Below are 17,125 nucleotides of genomic sequence, written 5' to 3' on the forward strand. Positions count from 1 at the left end.
GGGGGAGATATGAGGAAATGGAGATGCTAAGACACAACTAAATCATTTGATCCAATCATTTTGGAGAGCAGTTTGGAATTATACCTAAAGAGTTACAAAATGCTCTCTATCTTTCTAACCAAGCAACATTAGTATTAGTTCCATTTCTTCAAGTGATCAAGGAAAATGAAAAACAAATTATATGCTCTAAAACGTTTACAACAGCTCACTTTGCAGTGGCAGAGTACTGGAAGCTGAGGAACAGCTAAATGAGTTCTGATGTGTTACTAGGTTGGAAGACTTCTGGGCTGTCCCATTCTTTGCTCCGGAATTAAAAAGGAAATAGAGGCCTTGATGGAGCATATATGTTGTGTTGTTTGTTTGTTTTTTTTTTCCTGTAGTTTCTCCTGCACATCAGAAATGAAACAATACATTTTCTTTATTTTTTTAACAATACATTTTCACAAACACTAAAAGCATAAGTCATTTGAATCATAGTAAAAGCTTTCAGCTGCCCTATCCTAAGACATTGCAGGGAAATTCTGCCTCTGAGTTGGTAATACTTTATTCTTTTAACACAGAAAACTATATTATTATAAAAACTAAACTTATATAGTCAGTTCTGGGTAGATTGTATGACATGTGACCTCCTTAAAAGTAAATAATGATCACAAAATATCAGTGGTCTACTTGCTGCATGATAACAGCAGGTTTAGATATGTTTCATTTCTGACCTTGTAAAATTCTTTCTTGCTTATGCAATGCTTTTTATACATTGAATACACACACTGCACTGAGGACTCCAGCTGCTTGCACAAGGAAAGCTTTGAGAAAACAAATCTTGTTCAGGTCAGTTGCTCTTTTGGGGGATTCATTATTGAATTCTTTAGCAATGGAAGGAAGAATGCATGATATATCTTATTACATTTTGAACTTGGAATGAGAAATCATAACTGATTTTTTTTTCATTCAAATGCTCCTTGATCTATATTGATTTGGGGAAAAAAATCTTAGAGCTGTCAAACTAGCTAATGCTTCCAGTCAAGTTAGAGATTATAATTGTTCTTATCATTGTCACCGTCATCTTGATGCTGTTGTGATATGACTCAGACTTGGATAATCCTATTTATTTGTAGAAATGAAAATGATGTATCTGTGGAGTTCCAAATCCTCAGTTCTCACCACTAAAATTTAAACGTCTTAGCCAAATTTTAAGCCTATGATATTTTAATAATTTTACATTGCTTAGAACATTTTTGGGAAATACTTACACTAAGATTAATGGGTAAAACAGAAAGAAGAAATAATTTATTTTATAACTGGGATGATATAATAAAAGCATTATGGATTTGTAGTCAGAGGACCTATGTTCCAATTTGACCTCTGTTGCTTAGTAGTTATGTGACCTTGCCTGTCACCTTACCTTTCTAGGCCTCTAGTCTTCCACTATAAATAAACAAATTCTAAATGACCTCAGAGATCTCTTCCAACTCTAAATCTATGATCCTCCACAAGGAGAATCAGTATCATAATGTTTATTTTGCTTCTGGGATGGATCAGGGAATGGTTTCAGAATAAATTGTTTTCTTATCTCTGCCTGGATCATTGGAAGTGCTTAAATGTTTGCTGACTGACTGTGACTCAAATACTATAGTGAACTTTATAGCACAATCTTTTTCTGAAACAAGTCTGACCTATTGAAGCTAAAATAGCTAGGTTTTAGCTATGTTGTCATTTGCATTTTAATTACAGTAAAGTTTGTGGAATTGTGCAGAAGGATCAAGGAGAGCCTCATGTAATTTAGAAGCTAAGATTAAAATTCATTTCTTGGGTCAAATCACCCTCAAATCAAGCAAAATTTATTTTCGACAGGATTGTATTTCTCAGTGCAGATTTCAAAGCACTCAGCATCACATGCTTACTTCACACAGAGACTCTCCAGAAAGAACTCTTCCCCAGAGGAAGGCAGGGTGGCAATTCTGTCCAATTTTGTCCACTGCTAGCAAGAAAAATAAAATCAGAATTAGATTTTGCTTATCCAAATCTAAAAGGGCCATATTAGGCTCATGTGGAGAGGAGTAAGGCTCATGAGCAGCTGCGGTCTAGTCTGTAGCACAAGTGAAAGAGTTAACATAATTATGAAAGAAGTTTGTGGTAAACAGTGTGATACACTTGAATGTGTTTTACTGCTCCTAATCATAGTCTCCAGTGCTCAGCTCCCACTGTATTTGCTCAGGGGATACACAATGGCCTCATAATGGCTTCAGTGAGCTGGATCATAAACTTGGCCACCAGAGAGGAAGGGCAAGGAGTGAAAAAATATCATCCTGACCCTGCTGAGTCATTTTGCATGCTGCGGTGTTATGGTGGTCCCCACTGTGCAGATTAAAATTCAGCAAGCCTGTTTGACGGGAGCAGCAAACAGCAAATTAGCAAAAGACTTATATATGCTACTAATAATGTGTTGTTGTTGCTCCTAAAAAAGACATTTAAATACGTGGTGTTTAGGAATTTGAAAGAATGTCTGAATTTACTGCTAACAGAAAATAAATCCAAAGGGCAACCCCTCCAGGGCACATTAGTACTACAGATGATCTGACCTAACACCCCTATCAGATTTTGATTGCTAATCAAGACGTCCTTATTAGTTTCTCCTGGTTGTTTTAAATCATTCTCATTTCTTATATTGATATGAAAAGCCAATGCTTGCAATCAACATCTTCTTTGCCTCAGGCAAATTCATGAAAAGTAATAATAATAATGAGCATGCATATAGTGCCTACTATGTGCCAGTCACAGTGCTAAATGTTTTTAAACTATCTCATTTGATCTAATTATGTATTTGCTTCTCAGCACTAAATTCAATTTAGCAAACATTTATTAAGTTCTTCTCTATGCAGTGTGAAAGTACTTTGTCATAGTCAGTAAAGAGCTGGCCTTAAGGGAAGGAATATACTTAATTCATTTCACATATACATAGTGACCCTGTGACCCTGAACAAGTCACCTGGAGTTCTAGTGCCCCCCAACAATATTCTTAGACTCTTAAGTTGCTAACACACATTCTCAATGTAGGCTTCTATATTAATGAAATCACAAGTCTGAACCCCACTAAAAAAAAAATTGAATACAAGGTAATGTGTGAGGCCCTAGAAAAACAGATTTCTGCCTTCATAGAGCTTATATTCTAAGTATTGATGATAATAATATCATTCTAAAATGATAGAAAGTTTAATCAACATACTTGAAAATGATTTAGTATTTTAAATTAAAAAACACTGAAATGATTGATGAGTTAAAAAAATTACCACCATGACTAATTTTTTCTTGCTTTCTCTGTGGCCTCATCTCCCACTGATGAGTTCCTTCCAGAATCTTTAAGGAAGATTTTTTCCCCCTAAATCTCTCCAGCAAGGCTTATATAAATACTTTTTTCCTTCCCCTGCCCTCTCCCAATCTGATCTCTTTTTTATAGGTTTTCCCTAATAAAGTGTAAGCTTCTTGAAAACAGAGATATTCTCACATTTTCTGATATTACTTATATTTTTATATGTTTTACATCATATATTTATGTGTATGTATATTACATGGTATATATTAAATATTTATGTGTATGTATTCTAAATTTATATATAATATGTCCCATATAATATATATTATATGTTTGTTTATATAGGCTCTTTGTACAATAACTGGCCTAGTATAAGCACTGAATAAATTCTTGTTGACTTGACTTATAGACAATGGCAAAAGCATTTCATTATCCAACCCCACTTAAAGAGGCCACAGAGGTCATTTTATCCAACCCTTGTGTGAAACATGAAACCATCCTATAACATGGCCAACAGGCGATCATTTGTTAAAGTGTCTTTGTGTGGTTGTGTGCTTTGGGCAGAGAGCTGATGACAGATCCTTCCCAATTCCCAAGATACAAATGGATCTCAAAGACAGTGTCTTACCTAGGAGGGCTGTTGTCTAGTAGAGGATATAAAGCAAGCACTTCAGATGAAAAAGGTATAAAATAAAATGAATGTCAGGCAATATAAATAAAATAATTTTTATAGAGCCTAGTTCACTTCTGGAGATTTTGTTGATCCTCCCACAGCTGTGATCCTGTTACAATGATGGACGTTGGCAGCTTTTGATGTTAGCTGTGGGATTGCTATAGGCAAGCAGCCTACAAGCATTTCTTAAATGCTTACTAAGTGCCAGGCTCTGTGCTAAGTGCTCAGGGTGCAAATGCAAGCAAAATCAAAGAGCAGTGCACCCTTCAACAAGCCCAGAGAACAGCTGGCTGACATAATAGATATGGTACTGTAGTTTTTTGGAGTCAGAAAGACCTGAGTTTAAATACGGCCTCTATATTTACCACCTGTGTGAGTCTAGGCAAATAGCTTAACCTCTGTTGGCCCCAATTTCTTATCTATAAAATGAGGATAATAATAGCAGCTACATTTCCTAGTTGATGTAAGAATCAAGTAAGATAATATCTGAAAAGTGCTTCAAACAGTACCTATCACATAGTAAGCACTATAAAAATTTTAGCTAGTACTATTATTATAATATAAAATAACACAAAAAATGGAGTGGAAAGCTAGTTTTCAGACTTGGGATGAGAAGGGGAAGTGATGGAGTCCAGAGTTTCAGAAGGCTAGACAGGATATAAATAAAGGATAACTGGGTTGCCACCCTCCCCAAAGTAGAATCCCCAAATTTATCACATGGGGTATTCTAAGATGAGAACGTCCCAAAGTTAGAATGCCAGTATCCAGTTCATAGAGGCAACATCTGGCCAGCCTGAAATTCACTCCACTGTACTACCTGGAGGGGTTTTTAACATGATTCATGAGGCTGAGGAGTTATGACCCCAAAAACTCAAACTATAGGTGAACAAAACCAATTATTTTATGACATAACAAAAATAGGCTATCTATACAATGAGGAATAATAGTACAAACTGACATTTCTATTTTGGGCATAAAAATCTAGAACTGTAAAGATCCTTAGATAGTACTTAGTCAAGGAAATTTTACTCTTTTGTTTGTTTGTTTTTTTCCCCTTAGTTTCCTTTAATAAGTTAGTCAATTATATAGCCTCTTTCAATACTTCCATAATAAAAGGAAAATAATTATATTTAAATATAATTATAAAAATAGTACAATTTCCAAATTCAAGAATCCCATTAAGTCTATTTAATATGTTCTTTTATTGACCTCAGGATTCCCATGTATTTTCAATACAATATTTTGCCAATACTTCTATATGACTGCAAGGGGGTATGTGAACTTTAAATTAGGAAATCTTCATCTAGCCCAACTCCATTCTTTTATAGATGAGGAAACAGGCCCATAGAGGGGAACGTACTTGCCCAAAGTTGAATAAATATTCTTTTTGCTGGGATTTGATGCTTTCTAATGTTTTAATACTTACAAAGAGTTCTATATACAAAAAAGATCAATTACTCCTCTTAATTGTCTGATGAGGTAGATATTAATATCCCTTTTACATGAAAGGAAACAGAAACTCAGATTATATGAGTGTCTTGCTTCAGAAGCAAATAAGTGTTATTGCAGAATTATACTCATGTCTTTCTTGACTCCTATCATTATTTCAATTACATCATATTACCCTGCCCCCTTGGACAAAAGGAACAATCATTTGCTGGAGGAAATAGTCATTAATATCACTACAACCTACAAAAATATAGAAATGTAACAAAATCTTTATTTGTTTCAATGTGTAGACACAAACATTTCATAATTTTCTTTTCTTCTCTAAACTGAATGAGGTGGTATGCAAAGATGGCTCTAGATTAAACTGGGCCTTCTAGCTTATGAAAAAGTAAAGTCCTATGAAAGGATTGGACTGATAACATTAAAAAAAAAAACCTTACCTTCAATCTTGGCATCAATACTATATATTGGTTCTAAGGCAGAAGAGTGGTAAGGGCTAGGCAATGGGGGTCAAGTGACTTGACCAGGGTCACACAGCTAGGAAGTATCTGAGGCCAGATTGACTGATAACATTTTAACTCAGTAAAATAAATTCCTTTACAAAAAATGAACTACATGTTTTACTTTTAATTATCAATAGCTTAGTTGGCTACCTATAGATCTTTAAATTGTTAATAGTAGCTTCTGTATATCTTGCTGCTACCATTTGGGGTTTTCTAGCCAGATGAAGCCCATTTGTTATAAGAACTATATTTTTCCTTGTTGCCCTTTTCTTTTGAAGTGGAAAATACATGTATGAAAATAATCATTAACCTTAAAATCTTGAACTTAAGATGTCCTTTATATAAGACAAATTTCTTAGCTTATTTTCCAAGGGAATTATTTTCCTTTTTGATACCACTATTTCCTGGGAAGAAAGGACATTATGAAAGAGTGACATGAACTGTTCTTTTCTTGCTTTAATACTTTAAAAGGAATCCAACTTTTCTGTACTTGTTTTGCTTGTTGCCAACTACTTTCAACTAGTACTACTCAAATAATCATACTCAAATAGATCTGGAATCAAATGGATTTAGGATTTACCTCCAGCATTTCAGATTGTAATCCAACAAGACTAGTCTAACATGTGGAGTTCTCATCTCTGTCTTCCTCAAAGCTTCCCAAAGGGCTTTCCCAAAAGGCTAGATGGCACCCTCCCATTCTCCTGAGGTTGGTGGAATACATTGGTGATCCATATTAAATTTCCCATTTGCCCCATGATCAATGCATTTTAAATCTTTGCCATAAAATATCTTGATGGAATTCTTCCTGTTTTTTTTTTCCCTAAGGAGCTTCTTATTGACTATATGTTGTATCTAATTCATACCAATCATTTACTGTTCCATCTCTGTTCTTTAGAAATAGTAAAAGGATGTTCTTATGCCTATCAGATTACTCTGTAAGGATGAAAGTTTCTCAGTTTTTCCACAATCCATTAGTGAAATTTTATTTGTGTGTGTCTTACTGCCATATTGCAATACTAGCAAAATATTTGCATTGAGAATGTAGACCTTTGCAGTAATCTGAAGCTTGGGATTTAAAAAAAAAGAAAATTGTAATTTCCTAAAAGTGATCAAGTGATCTATCCATTCTTCTCGACCTTAATAACTCTTGACTTAGCTAGTTGTCTTTCTGAGAGGGAGAGAAAGAGAGAGAGAGAGAGAGAGAGAGAGAGAGAGAGAGAGAGAGAGAGAGAGAGAGAGAGAGAGAGAGAGAGAGAGAGAGAGAGAGAGAGAGAGAGAGAGAGAGAGAGAGAGAGAGAGAGAGAGGGAGAGAGAGAGAGAAACATATATAAAAACACAAACATGTATACTTGTATGCATGCATAATATTAAAAAGCATATGTACATAAATAATAAATGGCAGTGTGTATATATGTTATATATTGTGCATGCATATACAAAAACACACATATATGTGTATTTGAAATATTCTATAGGGTGTTCATTCAAAAGCATGACAAAATTTGAACTTGAGACATTCAATATGATGTCTTCTCCATTATACCAGTGAATAATTTTGGAGAATATAAATGCCCCTGTTTTATGCCTGCCCTGATGTATATTATCAGAAGATTGTTGAACAGGGTTATTTCTATAGCTATCTCTTCCATGGAATCCTGGATTTTCACACAATATGAATGATAGATACTTTATTCTCAAGGAGCCTTTAAGGCAGCTTTTTGTTCTCAGTAGGGGAATATGTTTCCATAATCAAAAAACAATAAGCATGATAGAACCTCCTGTTTTCTATATATTCCAGTTGGCTATTAGATGGTAAAGATGCAAACCATTATTGAATATTACTTATGAAAGCTTGCTTGGTCCCTACTAATACCTTTATAGGAATATGTTCAATATATATATAGATGACTCATATAGATTTTATACAAATCAGAGAGTAGGTATTTGTCAGTAGCTACTGAAAGTCTCTCAAGTCTTCTTTACCTTTTTTCCCCCTGGAAGGTAAGAGTCATTAGTCATGCCTTTGGTATCTTCTTAACTTTCTGATATATTGAATATTGGTTCCTCAAAGAATTTAAAATTATACTGACTCCAATACATACTTTCTCTCCCCCTCCCTCATGCATATTCTTCAACCAATCACTGCATTTTGTGTCTCTTTTCTCTTAAGTGCTCTTGTATATCATCTATAAGTATTGTTCCACTGTCCTTCATGGAGGGAAAAAAGTTTGTTAAAAATTCTTTGTATGATTTTTTTCAATTGTTCTTCTGCTTACAGTAATTTTAAAATGTTGATCCTTGAATGATCTTGGGATGACTTTTCTTGGATGGATATCTTGCAAAACTTTCTTTAAACTGATTTTATCCCCTTCCTCCCACTGTTTCTCAGTCCTTTATGAAACAATACAATTCATTATCTTCCATCATTCTTCTTTATAAGATTTTGCAGATAGCTTAGTATTCTAACCCACTCTTGTCTTTTGGCAGTCATTTCCCAATGTTTGGTATATAAGCCAAATATTTTTTGACTAAAGTGTTTTCTTAGTTCTTTTGGTCTCTTCGTTTAGCCAAATAATTTGTATTAGATTAACTCTGTATAAGAGTATTATAGTAAGTGTCAATATCACTTTTGTTTACTGTTTCCCATTTTTTTTAATTTTCAAAACCTTATTTAAATAATTCATAGTTAAATCTGCTTTATTGCTTATCACTCATCTATATTTTATCGTATTTTCTTTTCGTCAGGGACAATATAAATTCAGATCTTGACTCTAATGAAATGGTGGACTTATTGTCCTTACACAGATAATTCAAGAATCAAGCCTATAAAAATATTGTCCATTATTTTCTTAGTCAATTTATCCAAGCATTTTCTAATTCATTTTTAAGATAATGTCCATATTAAAAAGTTGGGTGGTTTCCATGTAATCTACAAATCTCTGAATATTTTAATTTTTCTTTAAAGTTGCTTGTATACTTCTCTCTATTTTTACATTTTTTCTATCTGCACTGAAATTATTGGTATCATATTGTATCTTGATTTGTTTTAGAAAAATTTTTTTCAAGTTTTCAGTAAAATTTTTGCCAGTTTCTCCTCTGAAAATGCTTGAATTATTTTCATGGTATTTTTGCAAGTATTTATTATTAGCTTTGAAATATTTTATGACTAAATGTCTCATGAAATAATATTAGCAGTAACTGAGCACAGAATAAATTTCATTGATTCCTTTCTTTACCCACCAAAGGAGTAATTATGAGTTTTATTTTGGTTAAACTTATATGTGTTTTTTTAAATCATCATTTTGTCATTGGTAAGTATCACATGATGTAGGTACCAATATTAAAGCTGTAATTTAATAATAATCTAAAACCTGTGTGAAATACTTGTAACTCCCTAATTTGATATAATGCAATCATTCAGTCAGTCACTGACTGAGTTGACAAACATTTATTAAGTACTGGTGCCAAACAAAAAGAGAGGCAGAAAGGCAAAGAAAATCTGTTAAAATCCTCAGGAAATCAATCTTCTAATAGAGAAAATATGATGAAAATGTGTATGTATATACAAGTAACAACGGGCAGTGAGGTGACACAGAATAATAGTGTCAGGGCTGAAATTGGAAAGATACATCTTCTGGAGTTTAAATCTTGCCTCTCACACTTACTATTTGTGTGATCCTAGTCAACTCACTTAATCCTATGTGCTTCAGTTTCCTTGTTGGTAAAATGAGCTGGAGAAGGCAATGGTGATCTAATCCAATATCTTTGCCAAGAAAACTCCAAATGAGATTACAAGGAATTGAACATGACTGAAAAATCAATGAAGATCAAACAACTTTCATGGATATGTAAGATATTTATATATTGAAGACACTAAGAGAAAAAGCACTTACTATGTGGCTGGGTGGTTGAGGAAGGAAATGGAGCTAACAGTCTCCTGCAGGTGAAATTTGACCTGAGTCTTGAATGAAGCTTGAAGTATCAGAAAACTAAGAGTCAGAAGTGAGGAGGAGAGGCAAAGCAAATTCATGAAGAGAGTGTCTTGAGGAGAAAATAGACAAGTGTAGTTAACTGAGCAAGAGTGAAAAGGAAAGGAAATTCCAAAACTGGTCTCTGTGAAGAGGGTTAGGTTGTAAAGGGTTTTAAATATCAAACTTTACTTTTTTATTATAGCTTAGAAGTAATAGGGAGTCAGCGAATTTTAATGTGTAGTTTGAGAGAGATATTTTCAGATTTGAACTTTAGGAAAATGACTTTGCAACATACGATATGATGAATTGGAGGGGAGAGATATTTAAGGGAGAAAGAAATACTAGAAAATTATTATAATAGTACAAGTTAAAGTTAGTAAAGTTCTGTATAAAAGTGGTGGAGAGAACACAAAAGAGATAGGAAAATGTGTAGGCTGAGTTTTGGTAAAGAGGTGAGGATGACATGGGGGTTATGAGTCTAGTCGACTGGAAGGGTAGTGAAATCATTAGCAATATAAGATATTTGGAATGAGGAAAGATGCTTTTTTTGACCTCACAACTCATGTAAAAGCAAATATCTGGATGGAGAAATTTCAAGAAAATTCATACTCAGGAAAATGAGAGAATTATGAGTTTGAGTATTATTTGACACAACAAACTGACCAAACAAAAACATACATACACATATATATTCACATACACAATTACATTAGAAACAGATAGGTTTGTGCCTGCATTCAAGAAACTCATGCCAGTCTTAATATATGTAAGATGTTTGGGAAATGGAGTATACTCAAATTTGTGGTTCAGGTGGCAAAATGAAATATCCTAAGATTGGTTGAAAGCATCAGTGTAATATGTAGAAAGGGGCATTCATATTCAGACTTAGATATGGTGAAAACCTTTTCATGGTGTTATGGATCAATACTAGGCTTGAGGGAAGCTTAGGAAGAGAGGGAATTTCTTATTAGTGACACCAAAATGATGAAAGGATCTAATGTTAACTATCTAAAGCAGCAGAAAGAAAATAACTGAGTCCCCTGCAACAGCTCCAGATTTCATCCAAATAAAAACTGCAAGCCTTATCTGTTTGTCAGTAAGTTAATTGGAAAATTGCAAATCATCTATTATATCCATGTGATTTAATGTGCACAAGGACAATTTAACTAAAGTGACTCCATTTTGGAATCTAATCATTATAACAACAAACAATAACGTCATGTTTTTTTAATAAACAATATTTTTCTTATTTTAGAATTAAACTGAAAAGGAAATTTGGATTAAAATATTATATAACATTTATTAATTTATCATAAATTGATCATTTATTTGAATATCATCAAAAGGTCTTTTGATTTATAAATGGGCCTTTCTGATTTCTTTCATCTTTTTTGTTTTTTCACTGTTATAGATATTTTACCATTTACATATATTAAGAAATTTCAACATGTGTTTTACTAAATTATATAATCAAACTTATCTCCCTGACTCACTTCTCTTCCCCTTCCCAGTGTTGGAAGGCATTTTGGTTTGGGTTATATGTATATTATCATGCAAAACATATTGATTTCTTTCTTTATTTAATTCATTTGTATGTTTGATAATATCATGTTTAGTTATGCCTGGCATCGCTTAGGGAACTTTCTCCAGTTTTCTTTATCCTTTTTCCTCCTCTTCCTCCTCCTCCTCCTTCTTCTCCCTCCTCCTTCTTCCACATCCTCCTTCTTTTTCTTCATCTGCCTACTGGATTACTTTGGCTTCCTTCAATTACCAAATCAAATCCAATCTTCTATGGGAACCCTCTCCCAATCTCTCTTAATTCTAGTTGCTTCCCTCTTTTAATAATTTCCAATTTTTCCTGTAATTAGCTTTTTTTTGTACATATCAATTTGCTTGTTGTCTTCCCTATTAGATTGTAAAGTCCTATCTATCTTTCATTTCTGTTTCTATCACCAGACAGTGTCTGACCCAAAGTAGGCACATAATTTATTTTTTTTATCAACTGACTGAATTGTTGTACTTTCTATTTTTTTCATTTTTCTAATAATCATGGATATAGTTTCCCTGTTATTGCTTATTTTTACATTGTAATGTTTTATGTCTTTTAATATTAATCTATATTTGTCATGTTATGTGCTACTTATCAAAAATAATTTCCTATCATATTAATGTACCACTATTTTTAGCCTTTCCTCAATGAATAGTTATGTACTTTGTTTCAATATTTTTCCAAAAACAAAACAGTGCTACTGTAAGTATTTAGGCATATTTGTAGATTTTCTCCCATTATTTTGCTTTAGATATATGCTTAGTGATGGAATTTGGGGGTCAAAAGATGTAAAGATGTTAGATGCTTTCTTTGCATAATTCAAATTTGCTTTCTGAAATGGTTAGAGTAATACATACTCATAGAGTAATAGAGTATGCATGTGTCAATATTTCCTCAATCCTTCCAATATTGACTATTCCCATCTTTTAACTTTGTGTTGCAAATTTGATTTGTCTGAGATAAAACCTTGGAATTGTTTTGATTATATTATTATTATCATTATACAACATGATAATATGGTGGTTGACATTGTGTCATCTTATTTTAAAAATTGTTCATTTCCTTTGAGCCTCTCTCTACTGGAGGATGACTTTTGGTTCCTACATATGTTAGTTGCCTTTATATCTCAGGTAACAGAAATGTAGGGAAATTCGGCATAAAAGGATTATCTCCTCATCCCCCCCCACAACACTTCTGATTACTTCCTTTCTTGAGATAGAATTTTTTATAGAAAAGTTTCTTATTTTTGTGTAACCAAATTTTATTATATTTTTAATCATCTATATCACTTGTTTTTATTAATAATTCACACATAGACTCCTAGTCATAGCTGGAAAAGATGCTGTTTCTCCTTGACTTTGGTATGCTATGATCTTTTATATTTATATTACATATATATTTTGATTTTATTATGGATTCTGATATCAACCTTTGGTCTTAAGCTAATCTCTAACAAGAAGCTCTCTAAATTTCATAGTAGTTTTTGTCAAGTTGGGAATTCTTTCAAAGGAAACTTTTTAAAATCAAAATACTAAGTTATTAAATTCAGTTCTTTCTGTTTCTTCCTTTTTTAGTTTTTCCATTAACGTTTTTCTGTTTTTGAGTCAAGACCCAAAAGTTTTGATGCTTATACCAAACATCATGACAAGAGTTCTTAGTAAAGTCTCAAATAAAGAGACAAAATAAATAAACAGTGTTGTCAACAGAAAATATGTACTTGATCATTTAATAATGGAGAGAAAACTACTAATAAAGACCAGGGAAGATTTCCATTAGGACATAGAACCTGAACTAAATCTTATATGTCCAAAGTGTGAAGTGTTGTTCCTCCTTCAGTCCTAATTTGTTATTTTTCATTTTATTAATTAAAATATTTTTCCAAGGTGATATGATTCATGTTCTTTCCCTCCTGTCTTCCCTCTCCTCTTCCAGAGCCAATGAGCAATTCCAATGGGTTTTACATGTATCAATGTTCAAAACCTATTGCCATATTATTAATATTTGCAATAGTGATCATTTAAAGTCAACATCCCCAATACTGAATGAATCATGTGATCAATCACATGTTTTTCTTATGGGTTTCTGCTCCCACAGTTCTTTCTCTGGATGCGAATAGTGTTCTTTCCTGTAAGTCCCTCAGATTGCTGCTAGTACAGAAGTCTACTTTGTTCAGTCGTGCCACAATGTATCAGACTCTGTGTAAAATGTTCTCCTGGTTCTGCTCCTTTCACTCTGCATCAATTCTTGGAGGTTGTTCCAGCTCACATGGGATTCTTCCAGTGCATTATTCCTTTTAGCACAATACTATTCCATCACCATCAGATACCACAATGTGTTCATCCATTCCCCAATTGGAAGGTATCCCCTCCTTTTCCAGGGTTTTTTGCCACCAGAAAGAGCATAGCTATAAATATTTTTGTACATGTATTTTTCCCTATCCCACCTTCTGTCCCATGTGGAGTGGTAGTAGCACCCTGAGTATTTTTTGGACGAGCTCCACTTAATGTTATACTGTTGTGGTGTTAGTTGGTTTGAGTTATAATTTTCCCAATTTCTATAATTTTAATTTCTAAAATTTTGATTCCTTTAGTCATTATAGTTTTTTTCTATCAGTTCTAAAGTTGTGATTTCTATGATCATTATTATAGTCATTTCTATAGTTATTATTTCTAACATTGTTATTATTTCTTTTTTCCTGTAGCCAGTTCTTACAAACCATAATTACATGGCCTCTTTTTCCACAGTAAAGGCATGTTATTGATTTATCTGTGGATTCCTGAAAAGGGGCTATGGTCTCTCCCTGATTTTTCAGTTTTCTTTTTAACATTTCACTTTCTTTCTGTAAGTCTTCCACTGATTTACTGTTTTCCTCACGTCTTTTTGTATGGCCCTTATAAAAGTAGAGCGCTACTCTCCTCAGTTCTTCGAAGTCCATAGAGTCCCAGTTTAGGCAGCTAGTTTTAAAGTAGTCTTTTACCACTGAACAACAATTCTTAATGATTTGTCTATGTATTTGTCTAATGGCTCTTTCTCTGGATAGATCAAAGTCCATATATATGTTCCCCACATCAATAATTCTGCCCATAAACTGGGAGGGAGTCTCATCTATTTCTTGTTTGGTGCTTTAGAATTTAGACCATGGATCTGGTCTATCAGAGCATGCTCTCATGGCTGTCAATAATGCTTCTCTGACCTGGTTTAGTTTTGTATAATCTGGTTCAACATTGAGGTTCCTGTGTGGATTTTCGGTTGGCCAATAATTTGTTCCCCTACCTTGCTTTTGATTAGCCAAAGAGATGACTTTATTTTTCTCTCTGTTTGTCAGAAATTTTTCTAATAAATTTTCAACATCTATCCAACTGGGATCAAAATTTTTCAATATGTTCTCCAATATTTTTATAATTCATATTGGCTCTTCCTTGAATGAGTGAAGGTCTTCCTTGAATTTATTTAAATCCTCAGGACTGAAAGTTGTATGTTGTCTTATAGATACCAAGTTCCAATTTTTATTGAAAGTTGGAATATCCCTTAAAGGGAATAAAGTTCTATCTGAATTTTCTCATGTTTCCATCTCTAGTCTTCTTGCTCCATTTTCAATGGGGTAGGTAAGAGAAGGGGAAGGGGTGGGCAAGCTAAGGGGGGGAGGGGCTTGGGCCCATAGTGGCAGAAAGATGAAATGTAGGAGCAGTATGGGAAATGAATTGGTCAGGGTCGGAAGGAGGGGAAAGGAAGAAGGGACAGGGGCTGGGATGGAGGATGCAGAGGGGAAGGGGTAGGAGGCGTGGGTGGGGGAAGGACTGGATTGGGTAGTAGGGGAAGGAGTAAGTTGGCAATGGGAGGGAATTGCTTACAAACTAGGAGCCATATTGTGTAGAGCAGGGTGGGACAGAGATTCTGATAATGAGGCAGTATGGAGTGATAAGTCACTCCTACTCTGGGGTGGTTTTAAATTCATTTCATTCTTTTTTATAAAAGTCATGATCTCCCCAAAACTCTCCTCCACAATTTCCAGTCAACTTGAGTTATACTCAAGCTAAGCTTTTAGTTCCTCATCTTGTTGAGTAGTAGAAGGAACAATTTTTTGGTTTGACTGGGAAATGGATTTTTCAAGGGGAGACTGACACAATTCTCCTATCTGATTCTCTAGCTTATGTATGGTATTTTCCAGTTTTCTCTTAGAGAAAAATAGATACAATTTTACAACTTCAACAATTAAAATCTCAACCAGGAGCAGTGAGGAGTATAGCCAGTACCATACATTCTCTGGGATTATAAAATAGACAAAGAACAATGTTTGTCCAATTTTGGCTATTTTACAGAAAAGCCAGTTGTTAATTTGGCCATATACTGGCTCTAATCACATTTTTAAGTATTTGATTGTGGCCCTTTTTAAAGTTTTAATCCATTTAACTCTTTTGGGTGAAAGGGCAGAGGGAGATAAGGCTAAAACTTTAATACAATTACTCTCTCTAGCAGGGCTCCTTTCTCCAGGTTTTCCTCACTGCTAGTTAAGAGCAATCCAGCCAGCTACTATTGCCAGTGAGGGTAGGTTAATTAGGTTGATTGTTCCCTAGGGCAAGGGAGAATTGGATTGGAAAGAGTTAACTTATGTCTTCAGCTGATTTGTATAGATTCAAAATAAGCTATTAAAAGCTAACTTAGGGATAGTCATAGTGATGGAAAAGTTTAGAAAAGTTAAGAAGATTGAGGGTATTTTGTCATAACCAACATTGTCAGTCAGATTGTTAATTTTATAATTGGACTGAATATTTAATTGGTCACCAGAGATTTAATTATTAAATCCCAAGAATGAATTACTAAAGTCATCCTTTACACTTACCACATGTCAATTCAATTGGCAGATCCTTTATCAGCCTCAACTCCATCAGGCTCCACTCCAAGTGTGTCTCTTCACTCCAAGTGTATCTCTTCACTCCAAGTGACTCTCTTCAAGTGTCTTTGTTCACTCCAAGTGTCTCCCTTCAAGTGTCCCTGTGTGTGTCTCTGTTTCCACTTTTAAAGACCTTTTTCTCTGGGGTCACTTCCCGTAAATTTTTACATCTACCAATCACAGCCCACAATCCACTCCAGGACTGCCCACTCTTTCACACATGTGTCACAGACCTCCCATTCATTGTATGAAATGGGTCTTCAGACCTTTTTGTGGCTAAAATACAAAATTGATATATCTCCATACTCAACTTTAAGTACTGTGCTTTACACTTTGGGGATTAAAATCTAAAAATAGACAAGGGATTACAATTTAATCTTCAATCAAGGCAGAGCTAAGTACCTTCAATGTTACAATCAGGAGAGAGCCAAATCCAATCTTCACATTATTAATGGTTTTGATTTCTTTATCTGAAAATTGCCTATTCAAGTCCCTTGCCCGTTTATCAATTGGGGAATACCTTAATTTTTTATACAATTGACTTAGCTGTTATAAATTTAAGAATTCAGACCTTTATCAGAGGTTGTTGTTATAAAAATTTTTTCCCAATTTGTTGCTTCCCTTCTAATTTTGGTTCCATTGGTTTTGTTTGTACAAAACCTTTTTAATTTAATGTAATCAAAATTATTCATTTTACACTTTGTAATATTCTCTATCTTTTGCTTGGTCTTAAATTCTTTCCTTTCCTTTAAATCTCACAGGCATACTTTCTATGTTCAC

General features: G+C 33.9%; 1 protein-coding gene across 5 annotated transcripts in view; it reads left to right on the plus strand.

The window, feature by feature from the left end:
• Positions 1-17,125, plus strand: part of CDH18 (cadherin 18) — a 1,512,838-nt gene that overhangs the window by 403,163 nt on the left and 1,092,550 nt on the right. Inside the window, exon 1 of one of the 5 annotated variants that reach the window (XM_056824270.1) lies at positions 763-828. The exons of the other annotated variants lie outside the window; for them this stretch is intronic. The gene's annotated coding sequence lies outside the window, so the exon portion shown is untranslated. Of the gene's footprint in view, positions 1-762; positions 829-17,125 lie in introns of those variants that run through there. 5 annotated transcript variants of the gene reach the window in all.

Source organism: Monodelphis domestica, chromosome 3 (assembly GCF_027887165.1).
Source record: "Monodelphis domestica isolate mMonDom1 chromosome 3, mMonDom1.pri, whole genome shotgun sequence".
Taxonomy (NCBI): domain Eukaryota; kingdom Metazoa; phylum Chordata; class Mammalia; order Didelphimorphia; family Didelphidae; genus Monodelphis; species Monodelphis domestica.